Here is a 25,935-nt window from a genome sequence, read left to right as displayed (position 1 = left end):
GAGGATCCAATTAGAGTCAGCCTAGTCGAGACTCAATTGCAGAACGAGACTCCCTTGAAGCTTTGTGCGCCTGAGTTTTGGCCAATCGTGGGTCCATCCTTTTGTCATAAGGGTGCCTTGGGACGACCATTGAAAAATCATTGATGGGCCAGCCCTAAAACTCCTGAGCCTAGTCGAGCTGGTAGGAATGCTTTTTGACCTAAATCCTTTTGCTGGTAAAGAGTCCTGGTCTGCATGGGGAGGCGAAACGTCCGGCGTGGCTTTGGAGGGAAAGTATAAGGATTGGGGGCACATATCCTGCTTGGTGATGTGGTGGCGAATTGTGGTAGGCATGGAGATCTAGGCGAATGGTTGCCTTCCTCGCATTCGTCGCACCTGTAAAATGCGCTGATGGGATGCGCTGGTATTCAACTACGCAACAACTAGGTCAGCGAGTACCCATGGATGTGTCTATTGACCTCCAACAATGGGTGTCATTCGCAATGGTTCTACGTCAAGAATGATGCAACCACCCCCTTGCCAAAGTTCACCGAGGGCCTCATCAAAGAGGTCTCGGAATCGTGGAGGAGGTGGGGAGTCCTAGAGAAAGACAAGAAGAAGATCTAGGACCAACTCGCCGCTGTCCAAATTCTAAAGGAGAGGGGTGTGAAGGGGTTAGGGATCATTGATGCCTATCACGCACGGAGGGTGGTGCCACTAATGAGGCGCGCGCTTCCCCTACACATGATGGCGCCCGGGGCATCACTCGATGGGATGGCGCTCACCGAGGGAGCACTCTCCCCCTCCAAAGTGGTGCAACATATCAAGGAGGCGATGGAGCCTTCATGGGATGATGTTGGCACTATCCTTGACTTTGTATATCTGATGCCGGGGCATCCCCTAATGCGGCCGGAACTAGGATACATTATTATCATACTTTTCTTTCCTCGTACCTCCTTTTTAATTGAACTCCTAGCCTCTTGACGCTGATATTGAGATAGGGGAACCAGCCAAAGAAGCTCATCCTTACGAATCTTCTGGCTCCACTGCCGCAGGATCCAGCCATGATGGTGGACAACTGCACTGCGGCCGAGCAGTAGTGGAAGGCGAAGCAGGACGAGAGGAGGAGGAAGCAGTAGAAGCTACACATGTAGGAGCGTGGGGATGAAACCGATAGTGATGAAGACGATGATGAGGAAGAAGAAGAGGTAGTTACTGACACCGAGTGGGATGACTTGGAGAGTGAGGATACACTGATAGGTATCCCCTCGTCCATGTAGGGACCCTTCTCATTTCATGTAGGAGGAAGTGAGTCCATGAGGATTGTAGAGGTGTAGGCTAAATCGTTGGCCCATCCTTAGAACAAGTAGGGGCGGGTGGATCAGCCACCGTGCTTGAGGGGTTAGCGAAGGGGAGTGGCCCCACCACCATGCCTCAAGTGTCAGCGGGGGTGGTGCAGATCTACCATCGTGCCCGAGGTGCTAGCAGGGGCGGGCGGATCTGCCGCCTTGCTCAAGGTGTCGAGGTAGGGGATGGCTCCGCCACTGCGCCCCCGAGTGCAAGGGAGGTGAGCCCCTTGGCCTAGGAGCAGGGGTGGGCTCCAAATGGCCCCGTCCCAAGGAGGCAGAGCAAGGACCTAGGGGTTCATCCCCCAAACATATCCTGCACCCAATGGTGCTGATGTAAGTCATTGACTTCTATGTTTTCTCTATTTTTAGCATGACTCACGCCTTCTGTTTCTTGCAGCATCCTGAGACAGGGCCACTCTTTGGTGCTGGTGCCAAGAAGAGTGTCGCCATCTAGGTGAGACGTCGGCCGTTGCTCGACATCGCTCTTGCTTTGGGCGGGATCAGAGCTAGCGTCCTAGCCTCGTCAGCCAGTCAGGTGCTACCCACGATGGTGCCCATGCCTTCGGCAGGACAAATGATCGCCAGGGCTGAGGGAACGCCCTTAGAGGTTGTCAAGCAACCGACGATGGAAGTGATTCCGCTACAGATGTTGGAGCGGATGGGGCTACCGCTTGCACCTATGGTGCCGACCGCTGTGGCCGTGATGCTACCGGTCAAGGCCCCTCCGACGCATATGGAGGCAGTAGCAACTGTGATGAGCCAGGCATAGCCAGACATAGCCGCGGTAGCGCCCGAGGATGCGGCATGATCCGTGCCACCGGCGGCCTAGGTGATGGCGCCCGACATGGGTCGGATGGAGGGGGACATGGCTAAAGGGTCCTCGGGCATCATGGCGGTGGTGGAGAGGACCAACGAGGGGTCGCCCTTGGCCTTAACATTAGGGGGCAGCCACTTACCCGCGTGGGGTGAGTCGCTGCTCCAGTGGATGCATCCTCAAGACCCAATGTCGATACTCTTCTCGCTCGATGATGCTACTGAGAGCATAGAGTGGGAGAGTCTCAACAAAGGGATCTCGGCCATGATGCAAGCCCTAAACCAGGCCAGGGGCATCCTATGTGATGTCATCATTCCTACTAGTTGGGTATCCACTTAATCTCTCCTCTCACTTTCTTCTTTCTTCATGTATTTTTGTGTTTTGACATTGATCTTCTTTTTATTCCCTTATCACTCATAGCCAAGAGAAATCTTGGTTCCTCCATGAGCAGAAGGTGAAATGGGACCACCTTGCTAAGCTGACTCCCCTAGCGAGGAGGTGGCCGGGCTCTAGCAGCGAGAGGCCGAGGCCCGTCAGGATGTGGAGGATGCTAAGAAGGCATTCTAGGATATGTTGGCGAGGGCACATAGGATGAGGAGGAGGCTACTAGAGTCTAGAAGGAGCATGACGAGCTACTCTAAAGAGATGCCATGGCCTGCCATTGGATCCTTGACCTCCTGGCCAAGGTGGAGAAGGAGTGGGAGCTCAAGTTGGGAGCTGAGGAGAGGTCTGTGGCCCTACAGTAGAAGGCGAACCTAGACGCCGAGGTGGCTGCTCGGCTACGTAGGGAGTGAGACGAGCTGCGCCAGATGGTGGAGAGGCTCCGCTTGGAGCATGGCTCGACCCACGGAGAGCGCGACCAGGCCATCCGAGAGCGCAATGAGACATGGCAGGTGGTCAGCTCCATCTAGGCTGATGGGTGACACGAAGACCAGACATGTGCCGATGCCCTTCTTTAATAGTGATCCATCAAAGTACATCGTCTAGTACTCTTGATTGACCACTACTAGTGACATTTGGACCTCGATCAATTCCGTGATGAAATCAGCGAACACTCGGGACTTGATGGCTGTTTGGGAGGCATACGTAATGCCCAGCCCCATCAACTCGAGTGCCCATTTTGTGGTTATTCCCGTGGCATCCTGGTTTCGAATGACCTCGCCGAGGGGGAAGGACATCATGACTATAACACCATAGGTGTTAGGCTTGCATAATTGCACTTGCATTTCATAAACATGAGCATCATTCATCCATGCATGAGCTTTGATTGTTTGGAACATGCCTTTGAAACATTACAACATATGTTTATATTCCATGTGTGTTTGTTTTATGAAATGGATAGTGTGCAACACTCAAGTACAACATGTTCAACTCACTCTTGAAACATGTCACATACTTTAGGGAAACATGGTTAGTTAGTACTATGCAACAAACTCATGAAATATATGAAGCAAGGCTTTGAAACATAAGTAGCAATTCACTTGTTTTCCCTTGTTTAAATGCATGTGATTCTTGATTTTGGTATGATCAATGTGTGGTGTGGTTAATTATCACCGAAAACACCTTAACTACACTTAGGGTACATAGTGGAGCATTGTTCATGTTAACTAAATTGACTAATTATGCCCCTAAGTGAGGTTTGACCAAATTGTAAACCCTAGAACTAATTTGTTTGACCTTTTAAAAAGTGTTATTAGAAGCTTTGCATGTTTGAGCAACCTAAAGCAAAGTTGTAGCAAATAATATGTGAAACAAACTTTGTTTATAGGTCAAGTCATGAAAATGTGTGGAACAGTCCCAAACATGGCCCACAAGTCAGATTTGGGTGCTGATTCAGCACTTTGAAAATTTTCTAATGACTGCATTTACAGTTTGGTGAAGCCGAATTTTGCATGATTTTACTCTGCATTGGTTGAGAGTTAGACTTTGATTCTTTAATAGAAATTGTAGCTGGTATGTAGTGCTACAACTTTCATTTAGATTGTTTTCGCTAATGATCAACGTATTAGGAGATTTATCATCGCCAAGTATCGCTGTCAGGCCGGTACCGAGCTTTGATGGCCGAACTGAATCGGCAGCTACAGTGCCTGACTGGTTCAGAACTCCCACACCGCATGGATGGCCGCACATCGGTGCTACGCTGCTCGGCCAGGCCATGTTGAGCCTCAGCATGGCATTTCACTCCGCAGCGCTCGCCTGTGACTCCTCCTAACTCACATTTCACTCTGGCGTTCTCCTTCGCATTTGCGCTCACCCGCAGCAGCCAAAGCAGCTCACCGCAGCGCCGCCGGTGCCATTGCCGGCGCCAGCTCACACCACACCATTCGTTCACCACTGCAAAAGCGCCATAGTGGTTCTGCCTCATCACCACGCCTGCCTTGCTAGCTAGAAAATGCTCGGTAAGGCGTTCTCGCCGCGCGCGGCCTCGCCGGAGTATCACCGCCGTGCCACGACGCCGTGGCCGGGACATCTCCGGCCGCCTTTAGCTATGACGGTGGGTGCATTAGCTTTGTCATAGCATGTAGGAGCTCAAAGTAGCAGTATATCGAGCTATCACGGCCAGCGCAGGCGTCTCGCCGTCGGAGCCTCACCACCGACCGCAATGCTCGCCGCCGTCACTGTTGGAGGCCGCAATCGGTCCTAATAGATAGCTTAGCGTGTGCACTAGGTAGTGGGGATGCTCGTAGTTTGGTTGCCGTCACCAGAAAATCTCGCCGCCAGCGAGCCCTGGTCGAGCAAAGTCGCGCAGCGTCGTTCCCCTGTTTTCGGTCACTGACATGCGGGCCCTCCTGTTTCGTGGACCCCGGCTGTCAGTGGCTTAAGGACTGAAGGCTAGCTCATTTGTTCAGTTTTGAATGCAACTTTGTAAAATTCATATCTCTAGTTTGATGAATCCAAATTGGGTGGTTCCAATTTTGTTAGGATCTTGATGAAGTGTAGTATTTAGGAAAAATACAACATGAACACTTGTAGTAAAGTTTCTAGAAGAATTAAATTGCAACTTAAAATGTGTTTTTACATGAATGGAAACTTGTTTAACTCATATCTAGAGTCACAGTACTCCAAAAATTATGAAATTTGTATGGTGAGCTATTCTTGATGAGTAGAAGCTCTGATAAAAATTTGAGAGTCAGTGCATGAATGGTTTTTGAGTCATTAATTTCCCTTTTATAATTAGGTGATCATTGTGTGAATTTTAATAATTAATCTATGAATCCAATTCTCATGAAATTTATTGGAAGTTGTACTACCTTAAGGATGCTAATAAAAATATAAAATTTGTTGCTTGACACTTTTCACTAGGGTTTCCTATTTATGCTATTTTAAACCATGCTGGCTTGTCATTTTTGTGTAGGATGTTATACTTGTTAAAATGATGTGAAATTTATACAATAGCCTATTGGAGATATGTATAAGCTACTGTAATTTTTGTGGAATTTTCTGTATAGTTTGCATATGTGTTTATTATTTAACCTAATTATCTAAATAAATTAATAAAGGCATGAAAATAATTTATTTAGGAATGGACACTATGTTTTCTATTGTTTATTTGATGTATGTTAACTGTTGGTAGCATTGGTAGTACTCATAATACTATTCTTGTATGTAATGAAATATTATTTTCACTATAATTTATTTATAGTGACTTTCTGGACAGATTTTAGAGTTAAGCAAATTAACTGGTGAACTTGATGTTTGCTGTGAATTTGGTCAATAACAAAGTTGTAGGGAACTTGTTTATCTAGCTTGTGTCAAAATTTCAAGGCATTTGGCCTAGTAGTGTGAGAGTTATATCAGTTGGAAGTCGGCACTCCCAACTGCCTACTCTCTGGAATGCACAGATAGTTTTATAAGATCAGTCTGTTTGACCTAGTTTGAGTTTGAATTAGACTTTGTTGATTAAACGAAAGTTGTAGATAGTTTTATAAGCTTTCCAGATTATCTTGTTGCATGTCTTTTGGATTAGCACGACTCCAGTTATGGATAAAACTATCTGCTGCTGTTTGCAGCCAGAAAACTGCGATTGCAGTGAATAACTTGTCTACTTGATATGAGTTGATGTGATGAGTTAGATGCTAGGTGTCGGGTACCATAAAACGGGGTCCCCTAAGCGTATACCGAAAAAATCACTTAGACCCCATCAAAATCAAAGCCAAGAGATGAACCATTGGCTAACCCCCGGCCTCATCCGAGGCCACGGGCTCTCCGCCTCGCTCGAGGCCTCGCACGAAAGGCTTCGAACAGGGAACCGATTCTCCGTCTCGCCCGAGGCCCCGCACGTAAAGCCTCGGACGAGATGCTGATTCTCCGTCTCGCTCGAGGCCGGCTCGGCAACGACCCGTCGCCTCTGCCTCGACCAATCTCCCCGACAGAGCGTCGCGTCCAATTAATGCGACCAACCACTCCCGCGATATCAGCTGGATGACGGTTCGACACTGCAGAGCGGCCGACGAGACAGGAAGTCGCATCAACTCCATACCGTCCAGGACAGGACGGGGCAGGGGTTACCGGCCACTGTGCTCTGGTGCTGTGCCCACGACCGGTGCCCGCATTACACTGTGCTACCTAACCCCTGCCCCAGGAACAACGCGGCGTGGGGAGTCAAGTCCGGGTCACAATAGCCTCGGAATCAACGTACGGGACCAACTGCTCCCTCCAAGCCTTGGCAATCTACTTCAGGGTCTCGGCAAACTCGGGATTCATGCCCGCTGAGCCCCGCACGATGGCTCGGCCTTGGCACCAACTGAGCCTCGGCTCTTCACGCGGTCGACACACAGTGACCGGCACGTCGCCCGCCAGGCCCTGCATCAAGCTATCATTGGAGCTCCCACGTCACACAGGATCGGATGTGATTGGCGCATTGCTCCAGCACTTCAAGGACAGGACCACTCCATCTACCGCGCTGCCACAGTAATAGGCTATAGGGCTCAGACATGCCGCCTCTGTTCGCATGATGCCGCGTAGCTAACACATGTATCACCCCTGTCCCCCCTTCAACTATAAAAGGGAGGGACCAGGGCCGTTTCTAGGGACGGGGAGAATCGAACGCTTACGATTAGGCCTATGCCCACGCGATGAACTCACGCATAAACGCACAGACGAAAACACAAGCTTCCCCGCTACTTGAGATCAACATCTCAAGCAATTCACACAGCTCCACGCCGAGACCTGGGACTAGCTCCCTCTCTCGCCCTGCTTGTAAACCCCTACTACGAGCACCTCGGTGCAAGGAATACAAGGTCAAACTCTCAGACTGGACGTAGGGCACCTATTGCCTGAACTAGTATAAACCTTGTGTCTCTTTGCATCACCATCCAGGATTGGGAACACGTAGTACAAATTTACTAGTTGGTTGAGGGCTCGCCGGTCCAAAACACCGATAGTTGGCGCGCTAGGTAGGGGCCCACTATGTGTCAGCTTCGTCATCCCAACAAGTTCTGTATGGTAGACCCCGTACGACCGCTACGTCTCGGTACGGTGATCTGGTTCGGGAGCCTAGAGTTCATGTCTCTAGGATCTGAGTATGACATGGTACTCCTCACACCCCAAGCTCCACTGACCAACAACGACATCACACACTAGTAGCCCAGGCGCAGGGGGCGCCAGGGCTGCCACCCTTGTCACGCCCACCAAGCACGATGCGTGCAGGATCACCTCAACACTGCGCAAGCACAGGGCCACACGCCGCGCTCTGCTGGAATCCCATGCCCAGCTGTTGGCACCAGATCCCTAGTTAGGGACCTATCTAGCCTAAGCCTAGACAAGGGAAAGACGCCAGTGGCATGTAGCGATGCCCTGTCATCAAGCTCTGCCCCACCACATCCTGAGGCGTCGACTCCGGCGGAGCTGAACCCGGCGATGGCACCATCCCCATACCCCTTCGGGTTGCGTAATGCCGCCACCTATGCTTCCGCTCATGCGGAGCCCTCAAACGCCACCAATGCTTCGCCCTCGACCTCGACGCCGTGACTTCAATCCACACCCACGCTGACTCCTCGGAGGAGGACGAGGCGTGGATCGGAGCAAACTTCTTCGGACTCCATGACCCTAAAGCCATGAGCCACTTCCTGGTCGCGAGCGACTACTGCTTTGGCTACTCTGACTCCGACGGTGAAGGCACTTACGACCCCACTCATGAATGTTTCCACATCGGGCTCAGGATGCCGAGGGCGGGCAATGAGGACGCGGGCATAGGCAGCCATTCCTCGCTCCACCAGGGAGTAGGTGACGCCACACCTCCATGCATTGTCCCACCGGCAGCGCAAAATGAGAACCTTGCCCCCAGACAACTTCGACGTTCGGACCTGGAATAGCTCCGAGAGCTTCAGGCCAAGGTAGAATAAGACCGACTCCTCCTGCAGTAGCTTCGAGACACTCTCGAGATGGAGCAGCAAGGTCACGGTGATGGTGGAGGAGCCCGACAGAGGTCTCGCGATGTCCACCACTGCATCAACGACGATGAGGGGAGTGAGCAACCCCCAATCTTCAATCGCGCCAGCCAAAACATCATGGCTGTAGTGATGCTAGTCTGCACGATGCTCGAGCCCTCTACCACGAAGGGGTGATAGGTCCGTGGCGAGCTCTAAGACCTCCTCGAGACTACCATGGTGCAGCAGGCCGAGAGTTCCGCCTCCTAATGGCGTGGGGGCGCCTCGGACCTTCCCATGGCACCGTCTCAGCAAGATAGGGAGTCCTCGGTTCGTCCTGAGCCCGCTCGGGCACCAACAATCAATAGGGTCCCCTTGCTACACGACCGCCTTGGCAACCAACGCGAGGTGCATGGCGACCACGAGGCGGTCAGCAGGCGACAGCGCCACGACAATGAGGGGCCCACCTAGGGCTACCATCTACACCGAGGTGGCCACTACGATAGTGGGGAAGACCATAGTCCTTCCCCTGAGCTGCCTGGTCCTCGAGTCTTTAGCAGGGCCATCTACGCTGCTCATTTTCCGGCCCAGTTTTGGTAACCAGCCAACCTCACAAAGTACAGCGGTGAAACCAATCCCGAACTTTGGCTGGCCGATTACCACCTAGCTTGTTAGCTAGGTGGTGTGGACGATGACCTGCTCATCATCTGCAACCTCCCATTGTTCCTGTCAGACTCGGTGTGAGCCTGGCTTGAACACCTCCCTCCCTCACAAATCCACGACTAGCGCGACTTGGTCAGGGTCATCATTGGGAATTTCCAGGGCACATACGTGCACCTCGAGAACTCCTAGGACCTTAAAAGTTGTCACCAGAAGCTGGATGAGTCTCTCTGAGACTTCATCTGGTGCTTCTCCAAGCAGTGCACTAAGTTGCCCAGCGTCGGCGACTCGGAGATTGTCTAGGCTTTCCTCTTCGGCACCACCTACCGAGACTTGGTCCGAGAGTTAGGCCGAAGCGTGCCAACCTCGGCCGTCGCACTCCTCGACATCGCCACCAACTTCACCTCGGGCGAAGAGGCCATCGGTGCCATCTTCCCCGACAGCGACACCAAGGGGAAGCGGAGGGACGAGGCCCCCGTGGCCTTAGCTCCCCACCTCCCCAAGAAAAACAAAAAGGGTCACCAGGGGAAGCAGGAGGTCCTCGAGGCCAGCCTAGTCGTGGCCGCAGAGCGCAAGAATCCCCAAGGCCCTAGAGGCCCCGGGCTCTTTGACGACATGCTGAAGAAGCCCTGCCCCTACCACCTGGGCCCAGTGAAGCACGCCCTCGAGGAGTGCACCATGCTATGGTGTTACTATGCCAAGCTTGGACTCCCCGACGATGATGCCAAGAAGAGGGGCACCGGCGACAGGGATGACGACAAGGACGACGGGTTCCCCGAGGTGCACAATGCCTTCATGATCTTTGGCGGACCTCGGCGTGCCTTACGGCGTGCCAACGAAAGAGGGAATGCCAGGAAGTCTTCTTGATTAAGGTGGCCACTCCTCGATACCTCGACTGGTCTCAGGAGGTGATCACCTTTGATCGGGATGACCACCCCGATCATGTCCCAAATCCCGGGCAGTACCCACTCGTTGTTGACCCAATCATCAGCAACACCTGACTCACCAAGGTGTTGATGGACAGAGGTAGTGGCCTCAACATCCTCTACTCCAACACCCTAGAGCTCCTGGAGCTCGACCGGTCACAGCTCCAGGGTGACGCCGCGCCTTTCCACGGCATCATTCCGAGGAAACGCACGTGACCCCTCGGGCGCATTGACTTGCCCGTTGCTTTGGCACCCCCTCCAACTACCGCAAGGAGGTCCTTACCTTTGAGGTGGTTGGATTCAAGGGAACCTACCACGCCATCCTGGGGCGGCCGTGCTACGCCAAGTTCATGGCGATCCCCAACTACACCTACCTCAAGCTCAAGATGCTGGGTCCCAACGGCGTCATCACGATTGACTCCATGTACGAGCATGCATATGACTGCGATGTTGAGTGCATCGAGTACGTCGAGGCTCTCATGGAGGCCAAGACCCTCATCACCAACCTCGACCGACTCGGCAGCGAGCTGCCCGAGCCCAAGCATCGCACTGGGACTTTCGAGCCCATGGAGGGCGTCAAGCTTGTCCCAATCAACCCTACCCTGCCCTAACGACCGGGCGCTGAGGATCAGTGCCACCCTCGACATCAAATAGGAAGCTGTGCTCGTCAACTTTCTCTGTGCGAATGTCGACGTATTCGCGTGGAGTCCCTCAGACATGCTGGGCATACTAAGGGAGGTTGCCGAGCATGCCTTGGACATCTAGACCAGCTCCAGACTGGTGAAGCAGCGCCTACGCCGATTCAACGAGGAAAAGTGCAGGACCATCGGTGAGGAGGTGCATAAACTTTTGGCGGCCGGATTCATCAAGGAAGTATCCCATCCAGAGTGGTTAACTAACCCTGTGTTAGTCAAGAAGAAAAATGGGAAGTGGAGGATGTGTGTAGACTACACCAGTTTGAATAAAGCCTGTCTGAAAGTCCCTTTCCCATTACCTTGAATCGACCAAATCGTTGACTCCACTATGGGATGCGAAATCCTATCTTTCCTTGATGCGTATTCCGGTTACCATCAAATCAAGATGAAAGAGTCTGACCAGCTCGTGACTTCTTTTATCACACCATTCGGCATGTACTGCTGTGTGACTATGCCTTTCGGCCTCAGAAATGTAGGGGCCACATACCAGCGGTGCATGACCCAGGTCTTTAGCGAGCACATTGGGCGAACCATCAAGGCCTACGTGGACGACATCGTGGTCAAGTCTAGAAAGGTCGGGGATCTCATCAATGACCTAGAGATAGCCTTCAAATGCCTTAGAGAGAAGGGCATCAAGCTCAACCCTGAGAAGTGTGTCTTTGGGGTTCCCCAAGGCATGCTCTTGGGATTCATAGTCTTAGAGCGTGGCATCGAGGCCAACCTGGAGAAGGTTTCGGCCGTAACCAACATGGGACCGATCCGATACCTCAAGGGAGTACAGAGGGTTATGGGATGCCTTGCGGCCCTGAGCCGCTTCATCTCGTGCCTTGGCAAAAAAGGCTTGCCTCTGTACCGCCTCTTGAGGAAATCTGAATGCTTTTCTTGGACCCTCGAGGCCGAAGAAGCCCTCGCCAAGCTCAAGGCACTGCTCACCAATCCTCCCATCCTGGTATCGCTGGCCAGGGACAAGGCCCTCTTACTCTACGTCGCCACAACGACCCAAGTGGTCAGCGCGGCCATAGTAGCTGAGAGGCAGGAAGAAGGGCATGCTCTACCCATCCAACGACCTATTTACTTCATCAGCAAAGTTCTCTCTGAGACCAAAACACGCTACCCCCCACATCCAAAAGCTAATCTACGCTATAGTCTTGGCTCGGCGCAAGCTACGTCACTACTTCGAGTCCCACCCGGTGACCATGGTGTCATCTTTCCCCCTAGGAGAGATAATCCATAACTAGGATGCCTTGGGTAGGATAGCCAAGTGGGTCGTCGAACTCATGGGGGAAGCCTTGACTTTTGCGCCTCGGAAAGCAATCAAGTCTCAAGTCTTGGCCGATTTTGTGGTTGAGTGGACTAACACCCAACTGCCACCTGCTCAAGTCCAAACGGAGTGCTAGACCATGTACTTCGACGGGTCCCTGATGAAGACCGGGGTAGGCATGGGTCTGCTCTTCATCTCGCCCCTCGGAGTACACATGCGCTACATGGTTTGGCTCCACTTCACCGCCTCCAACAATGTAGCCAAGTATGAAGCCCTCATCAATGGCTTGCAGATCGCCATCAAACTTGGAGTACGATGTCTCGACGTCCGGGGCGACTCGCAGCTCATCGTCGATCAAGTCATGAAGGAGTTGAACTACCTCGACCCCAAAATGGAGGCGTACTGCAAGTTGGTATGTATCCTAGAAGACAAGTTCGATGGTCTCAAACTCAACCACATCACACGGAAATTCAATGAGGTCACGGATGAACTGCAAAGATGGCGTCGGCGTAGGCCTCGGTCCCCCCGAACATCTTCGCCAGAGACCTCCACAAGCCTTCCATCGATTATGCCTCGGCAGTGGAAGAGGGCCCACCAGCCGAACCCACCGTAGGGCTCGAGGCCCCCTCTGCCGTCGAGACTCCTTCGACTGAGCCCGAGGTCATGGAAGTCAACATGAAGCCTCCCGAGGCCAACCAGGGCACGAACTGGCGAGTCCTATTCCTTGATTGCCTCATTCGAGGAGAGCTTCCTGCAGATAGGACTAAAGCCCGACGGCTTGCGCGATGAGCCAAAACTTACGCCCTCAGCAACGGCGAGTTGTACAGGCGAAGCCCATCTGGCATCCTCCAACGATGCATCACCATCGAGGCAGGCCAAGCCCTACTTTGGTACTTGCACGCGGGAGCCTGCGGGCACCATGCGGCACCTCAGATGCTTGTCGGAAACGCCTTCCACCAAGGGTTCTACTAGCCGACGACGGTTGCTGATGCCACCAAGCTAGTACGCTCCTGCGAGGGATGCCAGTACTATGCGCGGCAGACGCACCTCCCGACCCAAGCCCTCCAAACCATCCCCATTACATGGTCGTTCGCCATGTGGGGGCTCGACATGGTTGGGCCTCTGCAGAAGGCCCCTAGGGGCTACACCCATCTGCTGGTAGAGATCGATAAGTTCTCCAAATGGATCGAAGCTCGTCTGATCAATCGAATCAAATCTGAGCAAGCGGTGCTGTTCTTCACTGACATCATCCATAGGTCTGGGGTTCCAAACACCATCATCACCGACAATGGGACATAGTTCACCGACCAAAAATTCCTGACGTTCTGCGATGACCACCACATCCGTGTGGCCTAGTCGGCCATAGGACACCCTAGGACAAACAGCCAAGTAGAACGTGCCAACGACATGATCCTACAAGGCCTCAAGCCGAGAATATACAACTGGTTGAAGAAGTTTGGCAAGAAATGGCTTGCTAAACTCCCATCAGTCATCTGGAGCCTAAGGAACACCCCGAGCCGAGCCATGGGGTTCACACCGTTCTTCCTAGTCTATGGAGCCGAGGCCGTCCTCCCCACTGACTTGGAATACGGTTCCCTGAGGCTTCAGGCCTACAATGAGCAGAGCAACCACACTGCCTGCGAGGACGCCCTTGACCAACTAGAAGAAGCCTAAGACATTGCGCTGCTACATTCGGCCAAGTACCAGCAAGCTCTATGGCGCTATCAAGCCCGGTGCATTCGAAGCTGAGACCTAAAGGTGGGCAACTTGGTGCTAAGGCTGAGGCAGAGCAACAAGGGCTGCCGCAAGCTGACCCCACCATGGGAAGGACCGTACATCATCGCCCAAGTGCTAAAGCCGAGGACCTACAAGCTAGCCAACGAGAAGGGCGAAATCCTCACCAACGCTTGGAACATAGAACAGCTATGTCGCTTTTACCCTTAAATTTCTAAGCATTGTATACATTGTTCCTCGAAATACAATTAAGAAGCATTCTTTAGTTGTTCTAATCTTTCGAGAAACCCCCCGAGCCCATCGCGGGCCTTGGCATTATGAAAACACCATAAGGGAGACTTAGCTCTGCCTCTGTAGAGGTGCCCACCATGGGGCTCGAATAGGACACGGCTCTGCCTCTATAGAACCGAGCCTCCCTCGGGGGCTAGAAGGGGGGCTCCCCCCTAAGTCCCACACACCATTTTTTAGTTGTTTTTTGAAAAAATTTCTACGCCTAACTCTCTAGCGCGCTCTGACAAATCGGTTGCAAAAAACCCAAGGACCGAAAGTCTGTCTCAAGGCTAGAAGGCCGGTCAAGTCGTGAGATGGCCTACGCCTCTAGGCTATGGCACTCCTGTCACCACCTTTCACCCAAGGGGCAGCTTAGGCTCCAAGGAAGTTTTTTGCAAAAGGTATGTTCAGAGACGAGACAGAGGGCAGAGGCTTGGAAATGCAATAAAAATGATTAAAAAGCATGAGTACTTTAAAAAGGCCTCGACGGCCACCAGTGTTATGATACGGTAACATAACCTCTAATCTATTTACATGGCCTCTTGGGCCCAGGTCATGGCTCAGGGTCTCCAACATCGGCGGATGGCATGGGAGGGACCACCTCCTCTTCGAACAGCTTGGCTAGGGCCATGCCAGGGCCCTCCGCCGCCTCCATCAGCTTTGCGACATCGTTGTCGGCCTCCTCGTCATCATTAGGTAGGACATAGCCATCGCTGATGGCCTCGAGGTCGACACCGATGTAGTGCAAGGTGACAACAGCCAAGGCACGCTTGATGCCCATGTGCAGCGCCCCTCAGAGCCGCTCGCGCACTTGGCTACTCACCGCGATCAAGCGGCTCCTAGGGGAGCTGCCCGACTGAACTCCCTCAACCTCTAGGGCCTCGCAAGCGGTACGAGCGGCACTCTGCAGCGCGTTGTGCTCCCCGATCTCGGCATCGAGCACCGCCTACACCGCGATAGAAGCCTTAGCAATATGGGAGACCTCCTTCTCCAACCCTGCGCCAAGACAAGCAGGATGGGGTTAGGCGCGAAAGGAAACAAGCCAAACAGGGGCTAGGGCCTATGAGACTCACCCTCGGCTTTCTCTTCCCAGCACTGGGCCTTGACCCGAGAGGCCTCGTCTTTCTCCTTCAGGCGCTGGACCTTGATCCGAGAGGCCTTGGCCGCCCTGGAGACCTCCTTCTCTAGCTCTGCATCACATCGGGGAGTTAGGGGACGAGCGTAAGAAAAGTAAATAAATCAAGGGGAACAGGACTCACCCTCGACCTTTCCCTTCTAGGCCACAGCCTCGATCCGGGAGGCCTCAGCCAGGGCGCCTTTCGACAGCAGGTGCGCACCCTACTCTGCCCCTAGCTTCCCAGCGAGGGCCTTGGCAGAGGCCATCGCTTCTTCAGACTGGGACCTGAAGACGTCCCGATCGCTGGCCACCCGGGCTAGCTCCTCCTCTAGCTCCTTGACCCATGCCACCAAAGGGGCGACCTACTCCTAAGTCGTGGCCTCCTCGGCCTTTATATCAACACAACGAAGGCGGAGGTCCTCCACCTCCGTGCTCCGCGCCGACAGAAGCTCGTTAGCACCAGCAAGCAGGTCCTTCTGCCACTGGAGCTGGTCCCAGACGTCCCTCTCCCATCGGAGAAAGACCAACTTCCTAAGGGACTGGGTCCCGAGCTCCTGGATAAGCAGAACAGGGGTCATGCACTGCAAGAGAATTCAGAAAAAAGATGACACCACATGAGAAAGGAAGGCATGTACCTAGGCAACACCAGGCAGATTGTTAGCCACGACGGACAGCGCTATCCGCAGTGACCGCTCTGCCAGCTAGTGGTATTGCTCAAAGGTGTCCTAGTTCCCCCTTAGCCACGTCCTCAAGGGTGAACAGAGGCTCCCCTTCAGGGTCATCCCGGCTTCGCCACAGGACACGCGGGTGAGCCCACCCATGAGGCTTGGGTTGTACCCGCATGAGGGCCAAGCCACCCTCGCCAGAGGTCAGAGCAGGTAGCTCCACGGTGCTGGCCGCCTCGACATCCACCCCCTCCTTCCCCCGGGAAGCATCGTCAGAGGAGATCGAATGGACCTCCAATTCCCGGGCGCTCTCCCACAATGGCGGCGGGCCTTGGACCGGGGGTGGTGCTGAGGCTTCTACCACCTTCATCTCCACTTCCTAGGCCACCGGCTTCACCGCGCTCACGCTAGCCTTTGCAACCCCGGCCTCGGTGGTCCCGAGGGCTCTGGCCTCCGCCACCGCAGCCTCGGTGGTCCCGGGCACCCCGGCCTCCATCACCTTGGCCTCAGAGATCCAGGGGGCCACGGCCACGGTGGCCTCAGCAACCATGGGCACCTTGGCCCCATCTGACCCACGGGCCTCGGCCTCACAGTGCATAGGTGCCTCCAGGGGACCGGCTCCTTCGGGTCAGCCCTCGCTGATGCCATGCCACGTTGTATGGTGGCTTGTGCCTCCACCACCCAGTGGGCGGTGGAGCTCTAGCTCACCTTGAGCGCCTTAAGGGCCGCCAAGGCGGGCACCTCCGTAGGTCACTTCCGGCTGAAGACAAAATACTTATGGGGTCAGCCTACGACCAAAGAACAAACGGGAAATGCTACAACTCTGCTGAAAAATGCTTACCTCGAGCGGGGCTGCAACTGCTTTGGCACGGCGACCCTCCTCTACAACGGCGGTGGTGGCGGCAGTAGCATGGCCTCTATATCCACCAGAGCTGGCCGGTCCTCACCGGACTCCGGCGCCCCCTCGACCCTCTGTGGGGGCAGTTGCGTCGCCCCCACCGCCGCCTGCTCTACCTCAGCCAACGAGCCCACCATGCTAACGACTCACTTCCCTAACACCCACGCCTCGGGTGTGTTGGCCTTGGCCCCAGGGCAAGCGATCGCTGGCCCCAAGGTGTCCTCTCCTCCTCCTCCTAGAAGCACCGGGCTGCTCGCTGACGCCTTGGGCGCTGTCTCCCCAATGTTGGGGAGATGGTCTAGGGTACCCCGCCCCACCTCGCTCTCATCATCTCTGCCCAAAGAATCCTTCGATAGTGAAGGCAATGGAGATGCCTCCACCGAGAGACCATCCTACCTCTGCTACTGGCGGCGCTTCTCTAGCCTCTCGCACTCAAGGATCTTCCTCATGTGCTTTGCCTCCTTGGCATCCTTCTTCTTCTTCTACGCCTCAGCCTATGCCCGGTTGACCACCCGCCGCCTTGCGTCCTTAGGAACGGGCAGCGGGGAGTCTCGCACATCCCTCATCCCCTATAGGAACAGTGAACATGGGTAAGGGAATAAGAAACGGTGAGGAATGGGGAGGCCTTGGGGGCTATAGCGGCGCATGACTTACTAGGGAGAGGTACCCCCATGACGGGCGCATCGCGATGGGGGCCAGGCTGCCGCTCCTTAGCTTCCCATCCACCATCTCCCTCACCCAACGTAGAATCTCCTCGTCGAAGAGGGCGTCGGTAGACATCCGGATGCCCTTAATCGGCTCATCCGGTCTCATGTCGAACAACCGCCACCGCCGAGCCATCAGCGGCAGCACCCTCCGATGGTGGAAGGCCACCACGACCACAGCCGCCGTAAGGCAGCGGCTCCATAGCCTCTCCAGCCCTCTAGGAGTGGCTCTAGCTTGGGCTGATCCTCCTTCAGGACGCCATACCTCCACTTCTCTGGCTGGCTCTCCATGACCTACCCGGTATAGGGGGGAAGTCCACCGTCGTCATTGCGGAGGTAAAACCAGTTGTTATACCAGTGGCGGTTGGACGACATGAGCTACGCCGGGATGTAGAGGTGCTGCCGGTCTTGGCACACTTGGAGAGTGCAGCCTCTGGCCCTCACCACCTTCCTCGTTCCCATCGTGCCCATCGGCTTGGTGGTGTGCCCTACCCGAAAGAGGTGGAGCCACAGCTCCTAGTGGGGGGGCAATCCCTAGGTACCCCTCATAGACGGCGATGAAGATGGCTGCCTACGCGATGGAGTTGGGGTTGAAGTTGTGGAGCTCCACGCCATAGTAGTGCGGGAGCACCCGCATTCACCAGCCCGCCAGTAGGCTGAGGCTGTGCTCGTGAAACAATACGAAGCTCACAACGTAGCTGTCGTGTGGCCTCGGCTCTGGCTCGCCTGAGGAGCAATCCACTTCGGCCTATTAGGGTCGGTAACCGGATGGAGAAGGCCATTGTCAACAAGCAACTAGAGCGTCTCCACGGATATGTTGGACTGACCCCAAGGATCTTCCTCAATGACGACAACGTTGCCGGCCATGAGTGCAGTGGAGAAGTCGACTATGGCGGTAAGCCTCGCTCTCTCCCTCTCTTCCTCTCCCTTCTCCCTTCTTCTCCCCGGTGCTCTCTGTTCCTAGCAGTGGCTCGAGGGCAGTAAAAGCAAAGGAAGACAAGGTAAGGAGGAGAGGAGCAAGGCTCGTCACATATTTATGTAGGAAGGGGGCGAAACAGATGGGCGATGAAATTGGGGAAGTTGCCCTCAGATCCGGCACAGTTAATCCAGATCCGATTTAACCGCCCACGCGCCCACCTTTTTCTTATTAATTGCATGAATAGTTACATCCCATCCGCTGACACAGCGTCGCGTCCAACCGCTGTGATGGCAGGCGTCATTCCACCTCCCCAAGAAAATCGCCTCAAAAGGCACGTACCATTGTCAAACCAATCGTGAGGGGGAATATCCCCCACCTGATTCCTTTCAGATGAAGGAACTAGGCGCTGAGCCCGTTATGGTCTAGGGGTTCGAAGGCTTGGCCCCCGAGGGTTTCGACAGCCACCCCAGGGCAATAGAGTTAGGGACGACTATGGGTGAGCCCATGCAGGGCCGAAGCCCAAGCAAGTGAAACACTTGGGACGCCCTAAGTCATGTCCGAGACCGGCAGCGAAGTCTCCAAATGGGATCCCACTGTAGGGAGGCACCGAGCCACCGGGGCCCATTGAATGGCCCTGGCACCCACTAGAGAAGCCCTCTGGTACCTTTGGAGTGCATCTCTGGACCGCTAGCTGACCCCTCTCGAACGAGGCATGGGCCTCCACTCGGACTCACTAGAAGTGTCACCGCTCGCACCCACCAAGGGTAGCCTGGCATATTCCACCCCTCCTTCTAAGAGAAAAGGAAGAGTGAGGGTTGCACAAAAAGCTAGGGGAACTCCTGATCGCCCTCTCGCTCTATGCAGAGGCTTGGGGGCTCTTCCTGCAACCTTTCCAAGACCTAGTGACCTAGGCTCACACTCGAGGGGGCTCGGCAAACAACCCCTCCTTCCGAGTTAAAGGATGCGTGAGGGTTGCACAAAAAGCCAGGGGAACTCCTGACTACCCTTTCGCTCCATGCAGAGGCTAGGGGCTCTTCCTACAAATATGCCGAGACCTCGCGACCTAGGCTCACACCCGAGGGGGGCTCGGCAAACAAACCCTCATGTGTGAGGGGCGCACAAAAAGCCAGGGGAACTCCTAATCGCCCTCTCGCTCCATGCAGAGGCTCAGGGGCTCTTCCTACAACCTTGCTAAGACCCAGCGACCTAGGCTCACACTCGAGAGGGCTCGGCAAACAACCCCTCCATCTGAATGAAAAGGATGCGCGAGGGTTGCACAAAAAGCCAGGGGAACTCCTGACCGCCCTCTCACTCTAAGCGGAGGCTCGAGGGCTCTTCCTGCACCTAGGATGAAGACAAGCAACCCAAGCTCGCACTCGGAGGATCGAAAAAGCACGATAAGGGGCATTGAGCCCGTTACAATCCAGGGGTTCAAAGGCTGGGCCCCAAGGGTTTCGACAGCCGCCCTAGGGCAATAGAGTCAGGGACGACTATGGGTGAGCCCATACATGGCCGAGGCCCAAGCAAGCGAAATGCTTGGGACGCTCTAAGTCGTGTCTGAGACCGGTAGGGAGGTCTCTGAATGGGATCCCACCATAGGGAGGCATTAAGCCCCCAGGGCCTATCGAATGGCCCTGGGACCCACTAGAGAAGCCCTCTGGTACCTTTGGAGCGCGTCTCTGAACCGCTAGCCGACCCCTATCAAATGGGGCATGGGCCTCCACTCGGACTCACCTGATAACAGCTCACTAGAAGTGTCACTGCTCACGCCCACCGAGGGTAGCCTAGCATATTCCACCCCACCTTCTGAGCAAAAAGGAAACGCGAGGGTTGCACAAAAATCCAGTGGAACTCTTGATCACCCTCTCGCTCCGTGTAGAGGCTCGGGGGCTCTTCTTGCAACCTTGCTGAGACCCAGTGACCCAGGCTCACACTCAAGGGGGCTCGGCAAACAACCCCTCCTTCCGAGTGAAAAGGATGCGCGAGGGTCACACAAAAAGCCAGGGGAACTCCTGATCGCCCTCTTGCTCCATGCATAGGCTAGGGGGCTCTTCCTACAAACATGCCGAGACCCTGCGACCTAGGCTCGCACCCGAGGGGGACTCAGCAAACAAACCCTCATGCACGAGGGGCGCACAAAAAGCTAGGGGAACTCCTGATCACCCTCTCGCTCCATGTAGAGGCTCAGGGGCTCTTCCTGCAACCTTGCCAAGACCCAGTGACCTAGGCTCGCACTCGAGGGGGCTCGGCAAATAACCCCTCATTCCGAACAAAAAAGGATGCGCGAGGGTCGCACAAAAAGCCAGGGGAACTCCTGATCACCCTCTCGCTCCGTACAGAGGCTCAGGGGCGCTTCATGCAACCTTGCCAAGACCCAGCGACCTAGGCTCGCACTCGAGGGGGCTTGGCAAACAACCCCTCCTTCTGAGCAAAAAGGATGCATGAGGGTCTCACAAAAAGCTAAGGGAACTCCTGACTGCCCTCTCGCTCTGTGCAGAGGCTAGGGGGCTCTTCCTATAAACATGCTGAGACCCCGTGACCCAGGCTCGCACTTGAGGGGGACTCGGCAAACAAACCCTCATGCACTAGGGGCGCACAAAAAGCCAAGGGAACTCCTAATCACCCTCTCGCTCTGTGTAGAGGCTCGGGGGATCTTCCTGCAACCTTGCTGAGACCCAGCAACCTAGGCTCGCACTCGAGGGGGCCCAGCAAATAACCCCTCCTTCCAAACAAAAAAGGATGTGTGAGGGTCACACAAAAAGCCAGGGAACTCCTAACTGCCCTCTCACTCCATGCAGAGGCTCTGGAATATGAGAAAACCCCTCACTCAATGTGAGAAAAAGACCCTAGAGGAATAAATCCACTCCCCCAGGGCCTCGGGGGCTACACCCGGCGGGTGCGCTCATGCGCACCCACCAAAGCCTCGAAGTACGAAACACCATCCTGCCAGGAGCCACCATGAGCCAAGTCTTGTCAAAACCTCAAGGAGAGTGCTCACGCTCTCCCTAAGGCTCAGGGGCTACTGTCGGGTACCATAAAACAGGGTCCTCTAAGCGTATACCAAAAAATCGCTTAGACCCCATCAAAATCAAAGCCAAGGGATGAACCATTGGCTAACCCCTAGCCTCATCTGAGGCCACGGGCTCTCTGCCTTGCTCGAGGCCTCGCACGGGAGGCCTCGGATGACCTACCGAATCTCTGCCTCGCTCGAGGCCTCGCACGAAAGGCCTCAAACGGGGAACTGATTCTCCATCTCGCCCGAGGCCCCGCACGTAAAGCCTCGGACGAGATGCCGATTCTCTGTCTCGCTTGAGGCTAGCTCGGCAATGACCCATCGCCTCTGCCTCGACTGATCTCCCCGATAGAGCATCGCTTCCAATTAATGCGACCAACCACTCCCGTGATATCAGCTGGACGATAGTTTGACACTGCAGAGCGGCCGATGAGATAGGAAGTCACATCAACGCCATACCATCTAGGATAGGATGGGGTAGGGGTTACTGGCCACTGTGCTTTGGTGCTGTGCCCATGACCGGTGCCCGCACTACACTGTGCTACCTAACCCCTACCCCAAGAACAACGTGGCGTGGGGAGTCGAGTCCAGGTCATAATAGCATCAAAATCAGCGTACGGGACCAACTGCTCCCTCCAAGCCTTGGCAATCTACTTTAGGGTCTCGGCAACCTTGGGATTCGCACCCGCTGAGCCCACATGATGGCTCGGCCTCGGCACCAACTGAGCCTCAGCTCTTCATGCGGTCGACACATAGCGACCGGCACGTTGCCCGCCAGGCCCTGCATCAAGCTATCATTGGAGCTCCCACATCGCACAGGATCAGATGTGATCGGCGCATTGCTCCAACACTTCAAGGATAGGACCACTCCATCTACCATGCCACCATAGTAATAGGCTATAGGGCTCGGACATGCCGCCTCTGTTCGCACAACGCCATGTAGCTAACACATGTATCACCCCTGTCCCCCCTTCAACTATAAAAGGGAGGGACCGGGGCCGTTTCTAGGGATGGGGAGAATTGAATGCTTACGATTAGGCCTACGCCCACATGATGAACTCATGCATAAATGCACAGATGAACACACAAGGTTCCCCGCTGCTTGAGATCAACATCTCAAGCAATTCACATAGCTCCATGCAGAGACTTGGGACTAGCTCCCTCTCTCGCCCTGCTTGTAAACCCCTACTACGAGCACCTCGGTGCAAGGAATACAAGGTCGAACTCTTAGACTAGACGTAGGGCAGCTATTGCCTGAACCAGTATAAACCTTGTGTCTCTTTGCATCACCATCCAGGATTGGGAACACGCAGTACAAATTTACTAGTTGGTTGAGGGCTCGCCGGTCCAAAACACCAACACTAGGCTAATTAAAATAACTTGTTAGTTGTAGGTGCTAGACCTTTTACTAAAGATGAACAACTTTATCTTAGGTTGTTAGAGCTTGATGAGTGTGCCATTCTTGTTTTCTAAAAGAGATATGCACCTACTTGGTAAAATAGATGTTAATCTTGTATCATCGTGTCTTTCATGCATCCATCTATACATGGCCGTACATTTCATCATCACCTTCTATCTCTTGTGCATGCATTATTCTTATACTATGCATATGCATGCAATAGGTGTTCCGGAGGGAGTCCCGCTTCTGGAATTCGAGCAAGTACTTCTGGAGGAGCAGCAGCAAGCTCAGGAGTAGGAGGCGTAGGCCCCAGAAGAAGGAGCTAGCGAAGAAGTTCTTGAGTGTCCCGATCAGCAACCTTCATCTTTTCTAAAAGGCAAGTCCCAGAGCATTCTAAATCTCCTATGTTTTGAAAATGGTTACTTGAGTATCTTTATTTGTGATGCATTAAGTAATAGGAATTGGATGCAAACACTTGTTGCATATATATCTATTCCTTGCCCAGTAAATATACTCTGAATCCTATTTAGGTCTAGGAGCGAATCAAAGCTTAGCCTTGCTTAGACCAGTAAAAGTTAGGTGATTTCCTGTCACCTGCAAGTTAGGATGATGTCTGGTCATGGTTGGCTATATTTGCTATCGTGGAAGATAACCATGTGTTAATAATGAATTGTGACCGGGCGGGATGTCGATAGAGAAGCAACGAGGCAAGGAGGTCTTGGGTGTGGATCTATCCCCATCTGTGTCAGTTAAGAACCGATTCGATGTACGTCCTCATGTCATGTTGAACGCATGCCTATCACTTAGTTGGCCGGATAACTCATTCCGACCGTGTAGCTGAGTAGCTCAACTTAGGCCGGAAGTCTGGGAAGTGAAAGTGCGCACCCTGGCGGTAGTAAGGATGTGTGGGGAGCCATTAGCGTAAGTCCTAGGTGAGATTGACCACCTGGCAGAGTGTACTCCCTGAGGGTACGGCGCTGCTCAGAACCGCAATTCCTGAGTTGTACCAAAGGTGACCTAAGGCTGCCTTCGCGCGGTATGTCTGGGTTTGTGTTAGGAATACCCCTCCAGCTGGATAGGAATTGATTTGAATCACTGTCTCTCTCGGATAGTGAGAAGTTGACAGAGCAGCGGCAACGTAGATGCACTTAATGGAACTTGATGGTTAAATCGATGATGATGATGATACAACATTATATCGGATATGGTTACTAATGTTTAGAGTTAATCAATTGCTTGCTCTAGTACAAGTGCTAATCTCGTTCACAGGTTAATATTGATAACTTGCTGCTTACTCATAATTTAAATTATGCTCTTATATCATTAAAGCGCTTATGCAAAATAGTGGTCAAGCAAGATCCACCGATAAAGACTTGCATACTCCTTGGTGTCATTTATTTTTGGTTTACGACGGGTAAGTCTAGCTGAGTACATTCTCGTACTTAGGGTTTATTCCCCCTTGTTGCAGATGACATGCTCTATAACGGCTACTGCAAGTATTGTCTCGACCCTGCGGGGGATGAAGACTAGATCATGGGCATGATCATCTATGTTATCGTATCATGTTGCTTTTGTAGGATATGACTATGGAACTGGCTTGTATTTGAACTATGTATGTGTGTGATGGTCTCAAACTACTTTGCTTCCGCTATTTGTGAACTCATTTTGTAATAATTATGTGAACTCTGATGTATGAGGTACTTGTGAACTACTTGTGAAATGGATGTAACATGTGGCTTGTTTTGTTGAATTACTATGATCTTGGTTGTATGCAAGTTGGTTTGAAATCCTTCGTGGTTTTAGTTGACTACCGGGTTTATATGGGTTCAAGTATGACGGTTTGATCACTCAGGTGATTGCTTTCGTACTTGTGCTCTTATAAATTGGTTGGTTCTGTTACAGCTGGCATCAGAGCTAGATTCAACTTTAAACATGTCATATGTGTATTTAAAACAAAGGTTTTTGTTTGCAAAAATCAGTTTTGACAAATTATAGCTACTTATATATAGGTGGGTTCAAATCTGAAATTTTATCTAAGTGTGCCAGTGGTCATATCCTCTATGCCCAAATAAGGACTTTTAGGTGGCTTATTTAAGTAATGACTTGGTGGGGGGGGGGGTAATTGCTTGCATTTTATTTTGTGTTGTCCATACAACATGCTATTGTATGGATGCCATCCGCTTGGGTGGTAATGTATGGATCAATTGCCTCTACGCCCAGGTAAGTGTGAGTTGTGAGAGCATGACTGTCCAACTGTCGGTCTAGGGGAGAGTTAGTTGTGGTTACCGGAATATTTACATGTTGCACACATGTACATATGAAGGTGCTTAATTGTGGATATATCTATCGGGTAGCTTTGGATACCGAAGTATATATATCCGGGGATGTATATATGAGAGTATCTTAGTTTACTACTTTCATTGTGTGCTTATTTCTCTTTTGATGGGATGGGCTGCAATGAATTTTTCTGCAGATACACTAACAACGCAACGTGTAGCTCGACTAGATACGTATATGAGAGAATGTATGTATGCCACCATCTATGTTGCTAGAATTTTAATTTTTTCTAAGATTTATGAGGACGTACGGAACGTGCATGCATCATGTTCACTCATGCCATTACATTTTTGCATCACTCCCTCCCTTATCTTTAATTATTCCATTATATATTTCTCATCCTGTAAGATAATCCTCCCACACCCTAATGGCTATGTTGCTACAGATGGCCGCACCAGCACTACCGCCCAGGAGCAGCACATTCCTACACATGTTTGGCACTCCAACCCTGTTGTGGAGGGTGCTACAGTCAGTGGGATATGCAGAACCACCTCGTTATACTTGGAAACAAGGGGAGGCTGAAGAATGGATGCTGTGGTATGACGTTAAGGTGGTTTTCCCGCCTCACTCAAACAGACCCCAGTGGCTTGGTTGGAGCGTCGAAGCCGATGGACAAAGCCCTTGGGAAGGGGCGCAGATGGTAGCTTTGGAAGTTCTACTTGATATTTGTCAGGAGTTTGGTGATGAATTGATCAACGGACCAGCTGAGTCCATTCCTCGAGTAGCCCTGTCTGAGGCAGAGTGGCTGAATTTTGAGGATGATCCATTCATAATGACTAAGGTAGAAAGGGCACAGAGCTCAGGGCCAGCCATGAGTGCTATGATGG

The sequence above is a fragment of the Miscanthus floridulus genome, chromosome 10, assembly GCF_019320115.1.
Source record: "Miscanthus floridulus cultivar M001 chromosome 10, ASM1932011v1, whole genome shotgun sequence".
In the NCBI taxonomy this organism is placed as follows: Eukaryota; Viridiplantae; Streptophyta; class Magnoliopsida; order Poales; family Poaceae; genus Miscanthus; species Miscanthus floridulus.
This window is presented reverse-complemented; position numbering follows the sequence as displayed.